This window comes from Heptranchias perlo, chromosome 25 (assembly GCF_035084215.1).
Source record: "Heptranchias perlo isolate sHepPer1 chromosome 25, sHepPer1.hap1, whole genome shotgun sequence".
NCBI classification, from domain to species: domain Eukaryota; kingdom Metazoa; phylum Chordata; class Chondrichthyes; order Hexanchiformes; family Hexanchidae; genus Heptranchias; species Heptranchias perlo.
In genome coordinates, this window is record NC_090349.1 from 4,511,713 (window position 1) to 4,530,229 (window position 18,517).

Sequence of the window (18,517 nt, forward strand, 5' to 3'; positions counted from 1 at the left end):
ACACTATACCCACAGAGAGACATAATACCCACAGAGACTATCCACAGAGAGAGTATACCCACAGAGACACTAGACCCACAGAGACACTATACCCACAGAGAGACACTACACCCACATAGACTATCCACAGAGACACTGTACCCACAGAGTGACACTATACCCACAGAGACACTATACCCACAGAGAGACACTATACCCACAGAGACACTATACCCACAGAGAGACACGATACCCACAGAGAGACACTATACCCACAGAGACACTATACCCACAGAGAGACACGATACCCACAGAGAGACACTATACCCACAGAGACACTATACCCACAGAGAGACACGATACCCACAGAGAGACACAATACCCACCGAGACACTATACCCACAGAGAGACACTATACCAACAGAGACACTATACCCACAGAGAGACACTATACCCACAGAGAGACACTATACCCACAGAGAGACACTATACCCACAGAGACGCTATACCCACAGAGAGACACTATACCCATAGAGAGACACTATACCCACAGAGAGACACTATACCCACAGAGACACTATACCCACAGAGAGACACTATACCCACAGAGACGCTATACCCACAGAGAGACACTATACCCATAGAGAGACACTATACCCACAGAGACACTATACCCACAGAGAGACACAATACCCACAGAGACTATCCACAGAGACACTATACCCACAGAGCCACTATACCCACAGAGACACAACACCCACAGAGAGACACTATACCCACAGAGACACTATACCCACAGAGAGACACTATACCCACAGAGAGACACTATACCCACAGAGAGACACAATACCCACAGAGACTATCCACAGAGACACTATACCCACAGAGCCACTATACCCACAGAGACACTACACCCACAGAGAGACACTATACCCACAGAGACACTATACACACAGAGCGACACTATACCCACAGAGACACTCTACCCACAGAGACAGTACACCCACAGAGAAACACTATACCCACAGAGAGATTATACCCAAAGAGACACTATACCCACAGAGACACTATACCCACAGAGAGACTATACCCAAAGAGACACTATACCCACAGAGAGACACTATACCCACAGAGACACTATTCCCACAGAGAGACACTATACCCACAGAGACACTATACCCACAGAGAGACACTATACCCACAGAGACACTATACCCACAAAGAGACACTATACCCACAGAGACACTATACCCACAGAGAGACACTATACCCACAGAGACAATACACCCACAGAGAGACACTATACCCACAGAGACACTATACCCACAGAGAGACACTATACCCACGGAGAGACACTATACCCACAGAGACACTATACCCACAGAGAGACACTATACCCACAGAGAGACACTATACCCAGAGAGACACTGTACCCACGAGACACTATACCCACAGAGAGACAGTATACCCACAGAGAGACAATATACCCACAGAGACACTATACCCACAGAGACACTATACCCACAGAGACACTATACCCGCAGAGAGACACTATACCCACAGAGACACTGAACCCACAGAGAGACACTGTACCCAGAGAGACACTATACCCACAGAGAGACACTATACCCACAGAGAGACAATACCCACAGAGAGACTATTCGCAAAGAGACACTATACCCACAGAGACACGATACCCACAGAGACACTATACCCACAGAGAGACTATTCGCAAAGAGACACTATACCCACAGAGACACTATACCCACAGAGACACTGTACCCACAGAGACACTATACCCACAGAGAAACTATACCCACAGAGACACTGTACCCACAGAGACACAATACCCACAGAGAGACATTTCCCCACAGAGACACTATACTCACAGAGAGACACTGTACCCCCAGAGAGGCACGATACACATAGAGACACTATACCCACAGAGACAATACACCCACAGAGAGACACTATACCCACAGAGACACTATACCCACAGAGACACTGTACCAACAGGGAGACACTACACCCACAGAGACACTATACCCACAGAGACAATACACCCACATAGAGACACTATACCCACAGAGACACTGTACCCACAGAGACACTACACCCACAGAGAGACACTATACCCACAGAGACACTATACCCACAGAGAGACACGACAGCCACAGAGGGACACTATACCCACAGAGACACTATACCCACAGAGAGACACTACACCCACAGAGAGACACTATACCCACAGAGACACTATACCCACAGAGAGACACTATACCCACAGAGACACTAAACACACAGAGAGACACTATACCCACAGAGACACTATACCCAGAGACACTGTACCCACAGAGACACTATACCCACAGAGACACTGTGCCCACAGAGAGCCCCCATACCCACAGAGACATTATACCCACAGAGGGACACTCTACCCACAGAGACACTATACCCACAGAGAGACATTATACCCACAGAGAGACACTATACCCACAGAGAGACACTATACCCACAGAGACACTATACCCACAGAGAGACATGAAACCCACAGAGACACTATACCCCCAGAGAGGCACGATACCCATAGAGACACTATACCCACAGAGACACTACACCCACAGAGAGACACTATACCCGCAGAGACACTATACACACAGAGAGACACTATACCCACAGAGACACTATACCCACAGAGAGACACTATACCCACAGAGACACTACACCCACAGAGAGACACTATACCCACAGAGAGACACTATACCCACAGAGAGACACTGTACCCACAGAGACACTATACCCACAGAGAGACACTATACCCACAGAGACACTATACACACAGAGAGACACTATACCCACAGAGACACTATACCCACAGAGAGACACTACACCCACAGAGACACTACACCCACAGAGAGACACTATACCCACAGAGACACTATACCCACAGAGAGACACTATACCCACAGAGACACTACACCCACAGAGAGACATTATACCCACAGAGACTATCCACAGGGACACTATACCCACAGAGACACTGCACCCACAGAGAGACACTATACCCACAGAGACACTGTACCCACAGAGACACTATACCCGCAGAGAGACACTATACCCACAGAGACACTAAACCCACAGAGAGACACTGTACCCAGAGAGACACTATACACACAGAGCGACACTATACCCACAGAGACACTCTACCCACAGAGACAGTACACCCACAGAGAAACACTATACCCACAGAGAGATTATACCCACAGAGACACTATACCCACAGAGACACTATACCCACAGAGAGACTATACCCAAAGAGACACTATACCCACAGAGAGACACTATACCCACAGAGACGCTATTCCCACAGAGAGACACTATACCCACAGAGACACTATACCCACAGAGAGACACTATACCCACAGAGACACTATACCCACAAAGAGACACTATACCCACAGAGACACTATACCCACAGAGAGACACTATACCCACAGAGACAATACACCCACAGAGAGACACTACACCCACAGAGACACTATACCCACAGAGAGACACTATACCCACGGAGAGACACTATACCCACAGAGACACTATACCCACAGAGAGACACTATACCCACAGAGAGACACTATACCCAGAGAGACACTGTACCCACAGAGAGACACTGTACCCACGAGACACTATACCCACAGAGAGACAGTATACCCACAGAGAGACAATATACCCACAGAGACACTATACCCACAGAGACACTATACCCACAGAGACACTATACCCGCAGAGAGACACTATACCCACAGAGACACTGAACCCACAGAGAGACACTGTACCCAGAGAGACACTATACCCACAGAGAGACACTATACCCACAGAGAGACAATACCCACAGAGAGACTATTCGCAAAGAGACACTATACCCACAGAGACACGATACCCACAGAGACACTATACCCACAGAGAGACTATTCGCAAAGAGACACTATACCCACAGAGACACTATACCCACAGAGACACTGTACCCACAGAGACACTATACCCACAGAGAAACTATACCCACAGAGACACTGTACCCACAGAGACACAATACCCACAGAGAGACATTATACCCACAGAGACACTATACTCACAGAGAGACACTGTACCCCCAGAGAGGCACGATACACATAGAGACACTATACCCACAGAGACAATACACCCACAGAGAGACACTATACCCACAGAGACACTATACCCACAGAGACACTGTACCAACAGGGAGACACTACACCCACAGAGACACTATACCCACAGAGACAATACACCCACATAGAGACACTATACCCACAGAGACACTGTACCCACAGAGACACTACACCCACAGAGAGACACTATACCCACAGAGACACTATACCCACAGAGAGACACGACAGCCACAGAGGGACACTATACCCACAGAGACACTATACCCACAGAGAGACACTACACCCACAGAGAGACACTATACCCACAGAGACACTATACCCACAGAGAGACACTATACCCACAGAGACACTAAACACACAGAGAGACACTATACCCACAGAGACACTATACCCAGAGACACTGTACCCACAGAGACACTATACCCACAGAGACACTGTGCCCACAGAGAGCCCCCATACCCACAGAGACATTATACCCACAGAGGGACACTCTACCCACAGAGACACTATACCCACAGAGAGACATTATACCCACAGAGAGACACTATACCCACAGAGAGACACTATACCCACAGAGACACTATACCCACAGAGAGACATGAAACCCACAGAGACACTATACCCCCAGAGAGGCACGATACCCATAGAGACACTATACCCACAGAGACACTACACCCACAGAGAGACACTATACCCGCAGAGACACTATACACACAGAGAGACACTATACCCACAGAGACACTATACCCACAGAGAGACACTATACCCACAGAGACACTACACCCACAGAGAGACACTATACCCACAGAGAGACACTATACCCACAGAGAGACACTGTACCCACAGAGACACTATACCCACAGAGAGACACTATACCCACAGAGACACTATACACACAGAGAGACACTATACCCACAGAGACACTATACCCACAGAGAGACACTACACCCACAGAGACACTACACCCACAGAGAGACACTATACCCACAGAGACACTATACCCACAGAGAGACACTATACCCACAGAGACACTACACCCACAGAGAGACATTATACCCACAGAGACTATCCACAGGGACACTATACCCACAGAGACACTGCACCCACAGAGAGACACTATACCCACAGAGACACTGTACCCACAGAGACACTATACCCGCAGAGAGACACTATACCCACAGAGACACTAAACCCACAGAGAGACACTGTACCCAGAGAGAAACTGCACCCACAGAGAGACACAATACCCACAGAGACACTATACCCACAGAGACACAATACCCACAGAGACTATCCACAGAGACACTATACCGACAGAAAGACACTATACCCACAGAGAGACTAGACCCACAGAGACACTATACCCACAGAGAGACACTATACCCACAGAGAGACGATACCCACAGAGAGACAATATACGCACAGAGAGACTATACCCACAGAGACACTGTACCAAAGAGAGACAATATACCCACAGAGAGCCACAAAACTCACAGAGACACTGCACCCACAGAGAGACACTATACCCACAGAGACACTATACCCACAGAGAGACACAATACCCACAGAGACTATCCACAGAGACACTATACCCACAGAGAGACTAGACCCACCGAGACACTATACCCACAGAGACACCACACCCACAGAGACACTATACCCTCAGAGACACCACACCCACAGAGACACTATACCCACAGAGACACTGCACCCACAGAGAGACACTATACCCACAGAGAGACACTATACCCACAGATTGACACTATACCCACAGAGACACTATACCCACAGAGTGACACTATACCCACAGAGACACTACAGCCACAGAGGGACACTATACCCACAGAGACACTTTCCCCACAGAGAGACACTATACCCAAAGAGACACTGTACCCACAGAGAGACACTATACCCACAGAGACACTGTACCCACAGAGAGACACTATACCTACAGAGAGACACTATACCCACAGAGACACTAAACCCACAGAGAGACACTATACCCACAGAGACACGATACCCACAGAGTGACACTATACCCACAGAGACACTATACCCACAGAGGGACACTATACCCACAGAGACACTGTCCCCACAGAGACACTATACCCACAGAGAGACACTGTAACCACAGAGACAATACACCCACAGAGACACTATACCCACAGAGAGACACTATACCCACAGAGACACTATACCCACAGAGACACTGTCCCACAGAGACACGACACCCACAGAGAGACACTATACCCACAGAAGGACACTATACACACAGAGAGAAACTATACCCACAGAGAGACAATATGCCCACAGAGAGACACTATACCCACAGAGAGACAAATTACCCACAGAGACACTATACCCACAGAGACACTATACCCACACAGAGACACTATACCCACAGAGACAATAAACAAACAAAGAGACACTATACCCACAGAGACACTATACCCACAGAGATACACTATACCCACAGAGAGACACTATACCCACAGAGAGACAGTACCCACAGAGACACTATACCCACAGAGAGACACTATACCCACAGAGACACTAAACCCACAGAGAGGCACTATACCCACAGAGAGACACTACAGCCACAGAGAGACACTACACCCACAGAGAGACACTATACCCACAGAGAGACACTATACCCACAGAGAGACGGTACCCACAGAGACACTATACCCACAGAGAGAAACTATACCCACAGAGACACTACACCGACAGCGAGACACTACACCCACAGAGAGACACTATACCCACAGAGACACTATACCCACAGAGACACTATACCCACAGAGAGACACGATAACCACAGAGAGACACTATACCACAGAGACACTATACTCACAGAGAGACACTATACCCCCAGTGAGACACTATACCCAAAGAGAGACACTATACCCACAGAGACACTACACCCACAGAGAGACACTGTACCCACAGAGACTATCCACAGGGACACTATACCCACAGAGACACTATACCCACAGAGACACTATACCCACAGAGAGACACTATACCCACAGAGACACTATACCCGCAGAGAGACACTATACCCACAGAGACACTGAACCCACAGAGAGACACTGTACCCAGAGAGACACTATACCCACAGAGAGACACTATACCCACAGAGACACTATACCCACAGAGAGACTATACCCACAGAGAGACTATTCGCAAAGAGACACTATACCCACAGAGACTCGATACCCACAGAGACACTATACCCACAGAGAGACTATTCGCAGAGAGACACTATACCCACAGAGACACTATACCCACAGAGACACTATACCCACAGAGAGACACCATACCCACAGAGACACTATACCCACAGAGAAACTATACCCACAGAGACACTGTACCCACAGAGACACAATACCCACAGAGAGACATTATACCCACAGAGACACTATACTCACAGAGAGACACTGTACCCCCAGAGAGGCACGATACACATAGAGACACTATACCCACAGAGACAATACACCCACAGAGAGACACTATACCCACAGAGACACTATACCCACAGAGACACTGTACCAACAGGGAGACACTACACCCACAGAGACACTATACCCACAGAGACAATACACCCACATAGAGACACTATACCCACAGAGACACTGCACCCACAGAGACACTACACCCACAGAGAGACACTATACCCACAGAGACACTATACCCACAGAGAGACACGACAGCCACAGAGGGACACTATACCCACAGAGACACTATACCCACAGAGAGACACTACACCCACAGAGAGACACTATGCCCACAGAGACACTATACCCACAGAGAGACACTATACCCACAGAGACACTAAACACACAGAGAGACACTATACCCACAGAGACACTATACCCACAGAGACACTGTACCCACAGAGACACTATACCCACAGAGACACTGCGCCCACAGAGAGCCACTATACCCACAGAGACATTATACCCACAGAGGGACACTCTACCCACAGAGACACTATACCCACAGAGAGACATTATACCCACAGAGAGACACTATACCCACAGAGAGACACTATACCCACAGAGAGACATGAAACCCACAGAGACACTATACCCCCAGAGAGGCACGATACCCATAGAGACACTATACCCACAGAGACACTACACCCACAGAGAGACACTATACCCGCAGAGACACTATACACACAGAGAGACACTATACCCACAGAGACACTATACCCACAGAGAGACACTATACCCACAGAGACACTACACCCACAGAGAGACACTATACCCACAGAGAGACACTATACCCACAGAGAGACACTGTACCCACAGAGACACTATACCCACAGAGAGACACTATACCCACAGAGACACTATACACACAGAGAGACACTATACCCACAGAGACACTATACCCACAGAGAGACACTACACCCACAGAGACACTACACCCACAGAGAGACACTACACCCACAGAGACACTATACCCACAGAGAGACACTATACCCACAGAGACACTACACCCACAGAGAGACATTATACCCACAGAGACTATCCACAGGGACACTATACCCACAGAGACACTACACCCACAGAGAGACACTATACCCACAGAGACAATACACCGACAGAGAGACACTATACCCACAGAGACACTGTACCCACAGAGACACTATACCCGCAGAGAGACACTATACCCACAGAGACACTATACCCACAGAGAGACACTATACCCACAGAGACACTATACCCACAGAGAGACACTATACCCACAGAGACACTACACCCACAGAGAGACACTATACCCACAGAGACACTGTACCCACAGAGACACTATACCCGCAAAGAGACACTATACCCACAGAGACACTAAACCCACAGAGAGACACTGTACCCAGAGAGACATTGCACCCACAGAGAGACACTATACCCACAGAGACACTATACCCACAGAGAGACACTATACCCACAGAGAGACAATACCCACAGAGACACTATTCCCACAGAGAGACTATACGCAAAGAGACACTATACCCACAGAGACACTATACCCACAGAGACACTGTACCCACAGAGACATTATACCCGCAGAGAGACACTATACACACAGAGACACTAAACCCACAGAGACACTGTACCCACAGAGACACTGCACCCACAGAGAGACACAATACCCACAGAGACACAATACCCACAGAGACACTATACCCACAGAGACACTATACCCACAGAGAGACTGTTCGCAAAGAGACACTGTTGCCACAGAGACACTATACCCACAGAGACACTGTACCCACAGAGACACTATACCCACAGAGAGACACTGTACCCACAGAGACACTATACCCACAGAGACACTGTACCCACAGAGAGACACTATACCCACAGAGGGACACTCTACCCACAGAGACACTATACCCACAGAGAGACATTATACCCACAGAGAGACACTATACCCACAGAGACACTATACCCACACAGAGACATTATACCCACAGAGATACTATACTCACAGAGAGACACTATACCCCCAGAGAGGCACGATACCCATAGAGACACTATACCCACAGAGAGACACTATACCCACAGAGAGACACTATACCCACAGAGACACGATACCCACAGAGACACTATACCCACAGAGAGACTATTCGCAAAGAGACACTGTAGCCACAGAGACACTATACCCACAGAGACACTGTACCCACAGAGACACTTTACCCACAGAGAGACACTATACCCACAGAGAGACACTATACCCACAGAGACACAATACCCACAGAGACACTATACCCACAGAGACACTATACCCACAGAGAGACATTATACCCACAGAGAGACACTATACCCACAGAGACACTATACCCACAGAGAGACACTATACCCACAGAGACACTACACCCACAGAGAGACACTATACCCACAGAGACACGATACCCACAGAGAGACACTATACCCACAGAGACTATCCACAGGGACACTATACCCACAGAGCCACTATACCCACAGAGACACTACACCCACAGAGAGACACTATACCCACAGAGACACTATACACACAGAGCGACACTATACCCACAGAGACACTATACCCACAGAGACAGTACACCCACAGAGAGACACTATACCCACAGAGAGATTATACCCAAAGAGACACTATACCCACAGAGACACTATACCCACTGAGAGACACTATACCCACAGAGAGACACTATACCCACAGAGACACTATACCCACAGAGAGACACTATACCCACAGAGACACTATACCCAAAGAGACACTATAGCCACAGAGAGACACTATACCCACAGAGACACTATACCCACAGAGAGACACTATACCCACAGAGACACTATACCCACAGAGAGACACTATACCCACAGAGACGCTATACCCACAGAGAGACACTATACCCATAGAGAGACACTATACCCACAGAGACACTATACCCACCGAGACACTATACCCACAGAGAGACATAATACCCACAGAGACTATCCACAGAGACACTATACCCACAGAGAGACTAGACCCACAGAGACACTATACCCACAGAGAGACACTACACCCACATAGACTATCCACAGAGACACTGTACCCACAGAGTGACACTATACCCACAGAGACACTATACCCACAGAGAGACACTATACCCACAGAGACACTATACCCACAGAGAGACACGATACCCACAGAGAGACACTATACCCACAGAGACACTATACCCACAGAGAGACACGATACCCACAGAGAGACACTATACCCACAGAGACACTATACCCACAGAGAGACACGATACGCACAGAGAGACACAATACCCACCGAGACACTATACCCACAGAGAGACACTATACCAACAGAGACACTATACCCACAGAGAGACACTATACCCACAGAGAGACGCTATACCCACAGAGAGACACTATACCCACAGAGAGACACTATACCCACAGAGACGCTATACCCACAGAGAGACACTATACCCATAGAGAGACACTATACCCACAGAGAGACACTATACCCACAGAGAGACACTATACCCACAGAGACACTATACCCACAGAGAGACACTATACCCACAGAGACGCTATACCCACAGAGAGACACTATACCCATAGAGAGACACTATACCCACAGAGACACTATACCCACAGAGAGACACAATACCCACAGAGACTATCCACAGAGACACTATACCCACAGAGCCACTATACCCACAGAGACACTACACCCACAGAGAGACACTATACCCACAGAGACACTATACCCACAGAGAGACACTATACCCACAGAGAGACACTATACCCACAGAGAGACACTATACCCACAGAGACACTATACCCACAGAGAGACACTATACCCACAGAGACGCTATACCCACAGAGAGACACGATACCCATAGAGAGACACTATACCCACAGAGACACTATACCCACAGAGAGACACAATACCCACAGAGACTATCCACAGAGACACTATACCCACAGAGCCACTATACCCACAGAGACACTACACCCACAGAGAGACACTATACCCACAGAGACACTATACACACAGAGCGACACTATACACACAGAGACACTCTACCCACAGAGACAGTACACCCACAGAGAAACACTATACCCACAGAGAGATTATACCCACAGAGACACTATACCCACAGAGACACTATACCCACAGAGAGACTATACCCAAAGAGACACTATACCCACAGAGAGACACTATACCCACAGAGACACTATTCCCACAGAGAGACACTATACCCACAGAGACACTATACCCACAGAGAGACACTATACCCACAGAGACACTATACCCACAAAGAGACACTATACCCACAGAGACACTATACCCACAGAGAGACACTATACCCACAGAGACAATACACCCACAGAGAGACACTATACCCACAGAGACACTATACCCACAGAGAGACACTATACCCACGGAGAGACACTATACCCACAGAGACACTATACCCACAGAGAGACACTATACCCACAGAGAGACACTATACCCAGAGAGACACTGTACCCACAGAGAGACACTGTACCCACGAGACACTATACCCACAGAGAGACAGTATACCCACAGAGAGACAATATACCCACAGAGACACTATACCCACAGAGACACTATACCCACAGAGACACTATACCCGCAGAGAGACACTATACGCACAGAGACACTGAACCCACAGAGAGACACTGTACCCAGAGAGACACTATACCCACAGAGAGACACTATACCCACAGAGAGACAATACCCACAGAGAGACTATTCGCAAAGAGACACTATACCCACCGAGACACGATACCCACAGAGACACTATACCCACAGAGAGACTATTCGCAAAGAGACACTATACCCACAGAGACACTATACCCACAGAGACACTGTACCCACAGAGACACTATACCCACAGAGAAACTATACCCACAGAGACACTGTACCCACAGAGACACAATACCCACAGAGAGACATTATACCCACAGAGACACTATACTCACAGAGAGACACTGTACCCCCAGAGAGGCACGATACACATAGAGACACTATACCCACAGAGACAATACACCCACAGAGAGACACTATACCCACAGAGACACTATACCCACAGAGACACTGTACCAACAGGGAGACACTACACCCACAGAGACACTATACCCACAGAGACAATACACCCACATAGAGACACTATACCCACAGAGACACTGTACCCACAGAGACACTACACCCACAGAGAGACACTATACCCACAGAGACACTATACCCACAGAGAGACACGACAGCCACAGAGGGACACTATACCCACAGAGACACTATACCCACAGAGAGACACTACACCCACAGAGAGACACTATACCCACAGAGACACTATACCCACAGAGAGACACTATACCCACAGAGACACTAAACACACAGAGAGACACTATACCCACAGAGACACTATACCCAGAGACACTCTACCCACAGAGACACTATACCCACAGAGACACTGTGCCCACAGAGAGCCCCCATACCCACAGAGACATTATACCCACAGAGGGACACTCTACCCACAGAGACACTATACCCACAGAGAGACATTATACCCACAGAGAGACACTATACCCACAGAGAGACACTATACCCACAGAGACACTATACCCACAGAGAGACATGAAACCCACAGAGACACTATACCCCCAGAGAGGCACGATACCCATAGAGACACTATACCCACAGAGACACTACACCCACAGAGAGACACTATACCCGCAGAGACACTATACACACAGAGAGACACTATACCCACAGAGACACTATACCCACAGAGAGACACTATACCCACAGAGACACTACACCCACAGAGAGACACTATACCCACAGAGAGACACTGTACCCACAGAGACACTATACCCACAGAGAGACACTATACCCACAGAGACACTATACACACAGAGAGACACTATACCCACAGAGACACTATACCCACAGAGAGACACTACACCCACAGAGACACTACACCCACAGAGAGACACTATACCCACAGAGACACTATACCCACAGAGAGACACTATACCCACAGAGACACTACACCCACAGAGAGACATTATACCCACAGAGACTATCCACAGGGACACTATACCCACAGAGACACTGCACCCACAGAGAGACACTATACCCACAGAGACAATACACCGACAGAGAGACACTATACCCACAGAGACACTGTACCCACAGAGACACTATACCCGCAGAGAGACACTATACCCACAGAGACACTAAACCCACAGAGAGACACTGTACCCAGAGAGAAACTGCACCCACAGAGAGACACAATACCCACAGAGACACTATACCCACAGAGACACAATACCCACAGAGACTATCCACAGAGACACTATACCGACAGAAAGACACTATACCCACAGAGAGACTAGACCCACAGAGACACTATACCCACAGAGAGACACTATACCCACAGAGAGACGATACCCACAGAGAGACAATATACGCACAGAGAGACTATACCCACAGAGACACTGTACCAAAGAGAGACAATATACCCACAGAGAGCCACAAAACTCACAGAGACACTGCACCCACAGAGAGACACTATACCCACCGAGACACTATACCCACAGAGAGACACAATACCCACAGAGACTATCCACAGAGACACTATACCCACAGAGAGACTAGACCCACCGAGACACTATACCCACAGAGACACCACACCCACAGAGACACTATACCCTCAGAGACACCACACCCACAGAGACACTATACCCACAGAGACACTGCACCCACAGAGAGACACTATACCCACAGAGAGACACTATACCCACAGAGTGACACTATACCCACAGAGACACTATACCCACAGAGTGACACTATACCCACAGAGACACTACAGCCACAGAGGGACACTATACCCACAGAGACACTTTCCCCACAGAGAGACACTATACCCAAAGAGACACTGTACCCACAGAGAGACACTATACCCACAGAGACACTGTACCCACAGAGAGACACTATACCTACAGAGAGACACTATACCCACAGAGACACTAAACCCACAGAGAGACACTATACCCACAGAGACACGATACCCACAGAGTGACACTATACCCACAGAGACACTATACCCACAGAGGGACACTATACCCACAGAGACACTGTCCCCACAGAGACACTATACCCACAGAGAGACACTGTAACCACAGAGACAATACACCCACAGAGACACTATACCCACAGAGAGACACTATACCCACAGAGACACTATACCCACAGAGACACTGTACCCACAGAGACACTACACCCACAGAGAGACACTATACCCACAGAAGGACACTATACACACAGAGAGAAACTATACCCACAGAGAGACAATATGCCCACAGAGAGACACTATACCCACAGAGAGACAAATTACCCACAGAGACACTATACCCACAGAGACACTATACCCACACAGAGACACTATACCCACAGAGACAATAAACAAACAAAGAGACACTATACCCACAGAGACACTATACCCACAGAGATACACTATACCCACAGAGAGACACTATACCCACAGAGAGACAGTACCCACAGAGACACTATACCCACAGAGAGACACTATACCCACAGAGACACTAAACCCACAGAGAGGCACTATACCCACAGAGAGACACTACAGCCACAGAGAGACACTTCACCCACAGAGAGACACTATACCCACAGAGAGACACTATACCCACAGAGAGACGGTACCCACAGAGACACTACCCCACAGAGAGAAACTATACCCACAGAGACACTACACCGACAGCGAGACACTACACCCACAGAGAGACACTATACCCACAGAGACACTATACCCACAGAGACACTATACCCACAGAGAGACACGATAACCACAGAGAGACACTATACCACAGAGACACTATACTCACAGAGAGACACTATACCCCCAGTGAGACACTATACCCAAAGAGAGACACTATACCCACAGAGACACTACACCCACAGAGAGACACTGTACCCACAGAGACTATCCACAGGGACACTATACCCACAGAGACACTATACCCACAGAGACACTATACCCACAGAGAGACACTATACCCACAGAGACACAATACCCACAGAGACACTATACCCACAGAGAGACAATATACCCACAGAGACACTATACCCACAGAGAGACACTATACCCACAGAGACAATACACCCACAGAGAGACACTATACCCACGGAGACACTATACCCACAGAGACACGATACCCACAGAGAGACACTATACCCACAGAGAGTCACTATACCCACATAGAGACACTATACCCACGGAGACACTATACCCACAGAGACACTATACCCACGGAGAGACACTATACCCACAGAGACACTATACCCACAGAGGGACACTATACCCACAGAGACACTATACCCACAGAGAGACACTATACCCACAGAGACACTATACCCACAGAGGGACACTATACCCACAGAGACACGATACCGACAGAGTGACACGATACCCACAGAGACACTATACCCACAGAGGGACACTATACCCACAGAGACACGATACCCACAGAGAGACACTATACCCACAGAGACACTGTCCCCACAGAGAGACACTATACCCACAGAGAGACACTATACCCACAGAGTCACTCTACCCACAGAGAGACACTATACCCACAGAGACACTGTCCCCACAGAGAGACACTATACCGATAGAGACACTATACCCACAGAGACACGACACCCACAGAGAGACACTATACTAACAGAGAGACAATATACCCACAGAGACAATATACCCAAAGAGAGACAATATACCCACAGAGAGACACTATACCCGCAGAGACACTGTACCAACAGAGAGACACTGTCCCCACAGAGACACTATACCCACAGATACACTATACCCACAGAGAGACACTGTACCCACAGAGACAATACACCCACAGAGAGACACAATACCCACAGAGACACTATACCCACAGAGACACTATACCCACAGAGACACTACACCCACAGAGAGACACTATACCCACAGAAGGACACTATACACACAGAGAGAAACTATACCCACAGAGAGACAATATACCCACAGAGAGACACGATACCCACAGAGAGACAAAGTACCCACAGAGACTCTACACCCACAGAGACACTATACCCACACAGAGACAGTATACCCACAGAGACACTAAACAAACACAGAGACACTATACCCACAGAGACACTATACACACAGAGAGACACTATACCCACAGAGAGACACTGTACCCACAGAGACACGATACCCACAGAGAGACACAGTACCCACAGAGACACAGTACCCACAGAGACACTATACCCACAGAGAGACACTATACCCACAGAGAAACTATACCCACAGAGACACTACACCGACAGCGAGACACTACACCCACAGAGAGACACTATACCCACACAGAGACACGATACCCACAGAGAGACACTATACCCACAGAGACACTATACCCACAGAGACACTATACCCACAGAGAGACACAATAACCACAGAGAGACACTATACCCACAGAGACACTGTACCCACAGAGAGACACTATACCCACAGAGACATTATACCCACAGAGAGACACTGTACCCACAGAGACACTATACCCACAGAGAGACACTATACCCACAGAGACACTATACCCACAGAGAGACACTATACCCACAGAAAGACACTGTACCCACAGAGACGCTATACCCACAGAGAGACACTATACCCACAGAGAGACACTATACCCACAGAAACACTGTACCCACAGAGAGACACTATACCCACAGAGAGACACTATACCCACAGAGACACTGTACCCACAGAGCGACACTATACCCACAGAGAGACACGATACCCACAGAGACACTGTACCCACAGAGAGACACTATTCCCATAGAGACACTACACCCACAGAGACAATACACCCACAGAGAGACACTGTACACACAGAGAGACAATATACCCTCAGAGACAATATACCCACAGAGAGACAATACACCCACAGAGAGACACTATACCCACAGAGACACTGTACCAACAGAGAGACACTATACCCACAGAGACTATCCACAGAGACACTATACCCACAGAGAGACACTATACCCACAGAGACATTATACCCACAGAGGGATAATATACCCACAGAGACACTATACCCACAGAGAGGCACTATACCCACAGAGAGACACGATACCCACAGAGAGACATTATACCCACAGAGACACTACACCCACAGAGAGACACTGTACCCACAGAGACTATCCACAGGGACACTATTCCCACAGAGACACTATACCCACAGAGACACTATACCCACAGAGACACAATACCCACACAGAGACACTATACCCACAGAGACACTATACCCACAGAGACACTAAACCCACACAGAGACACTGTTCCCACAGAGACACTATACCCACAGAGAGACACTATACCCACAGAGAGACACTATACCCACAGATAAACTATACCCACAGAGAGACACTATACCCACAGAGACACAATACCCACAGAGACACTATACCCACAGAGAGACACGATACCCACAGAGACACTTTTCCCACAGAGAGACACTACACCCACAGAGAGACTATACCCACAGAGACACTACACCCACAGAGAGACACTATACCCACAGAAGGACACTATACCCACAGAGAGACACTATACCCACAGAGAAACTATACCCACAGAGAGACACTATACCCACAGAGAGACAATATACCCACATAGACACTATACCCACAGAGAGACAATATACCCACAGAGAGACACTATACCCACAGAGAGACACTATACCCACAGAGACACTATACCCACAGAGAGACACAATACCCACAGA

The 18,517-nt window shown here is 48.3% G+C and overlaps 1 protein-coding gene across 1 annotated transcript in view; it reads right to left on the bottom strand.

The window, feature by feature from the left end:
* Positions 1-18,517, bottom strand: part of LOC137342428 (T-box-containing protein TBX6L-like) — a 233,962-nt gene that overhangs the window by 123,188 nt on the left and 92,257 nt on the right. The window lies entirely within an intron of this gene.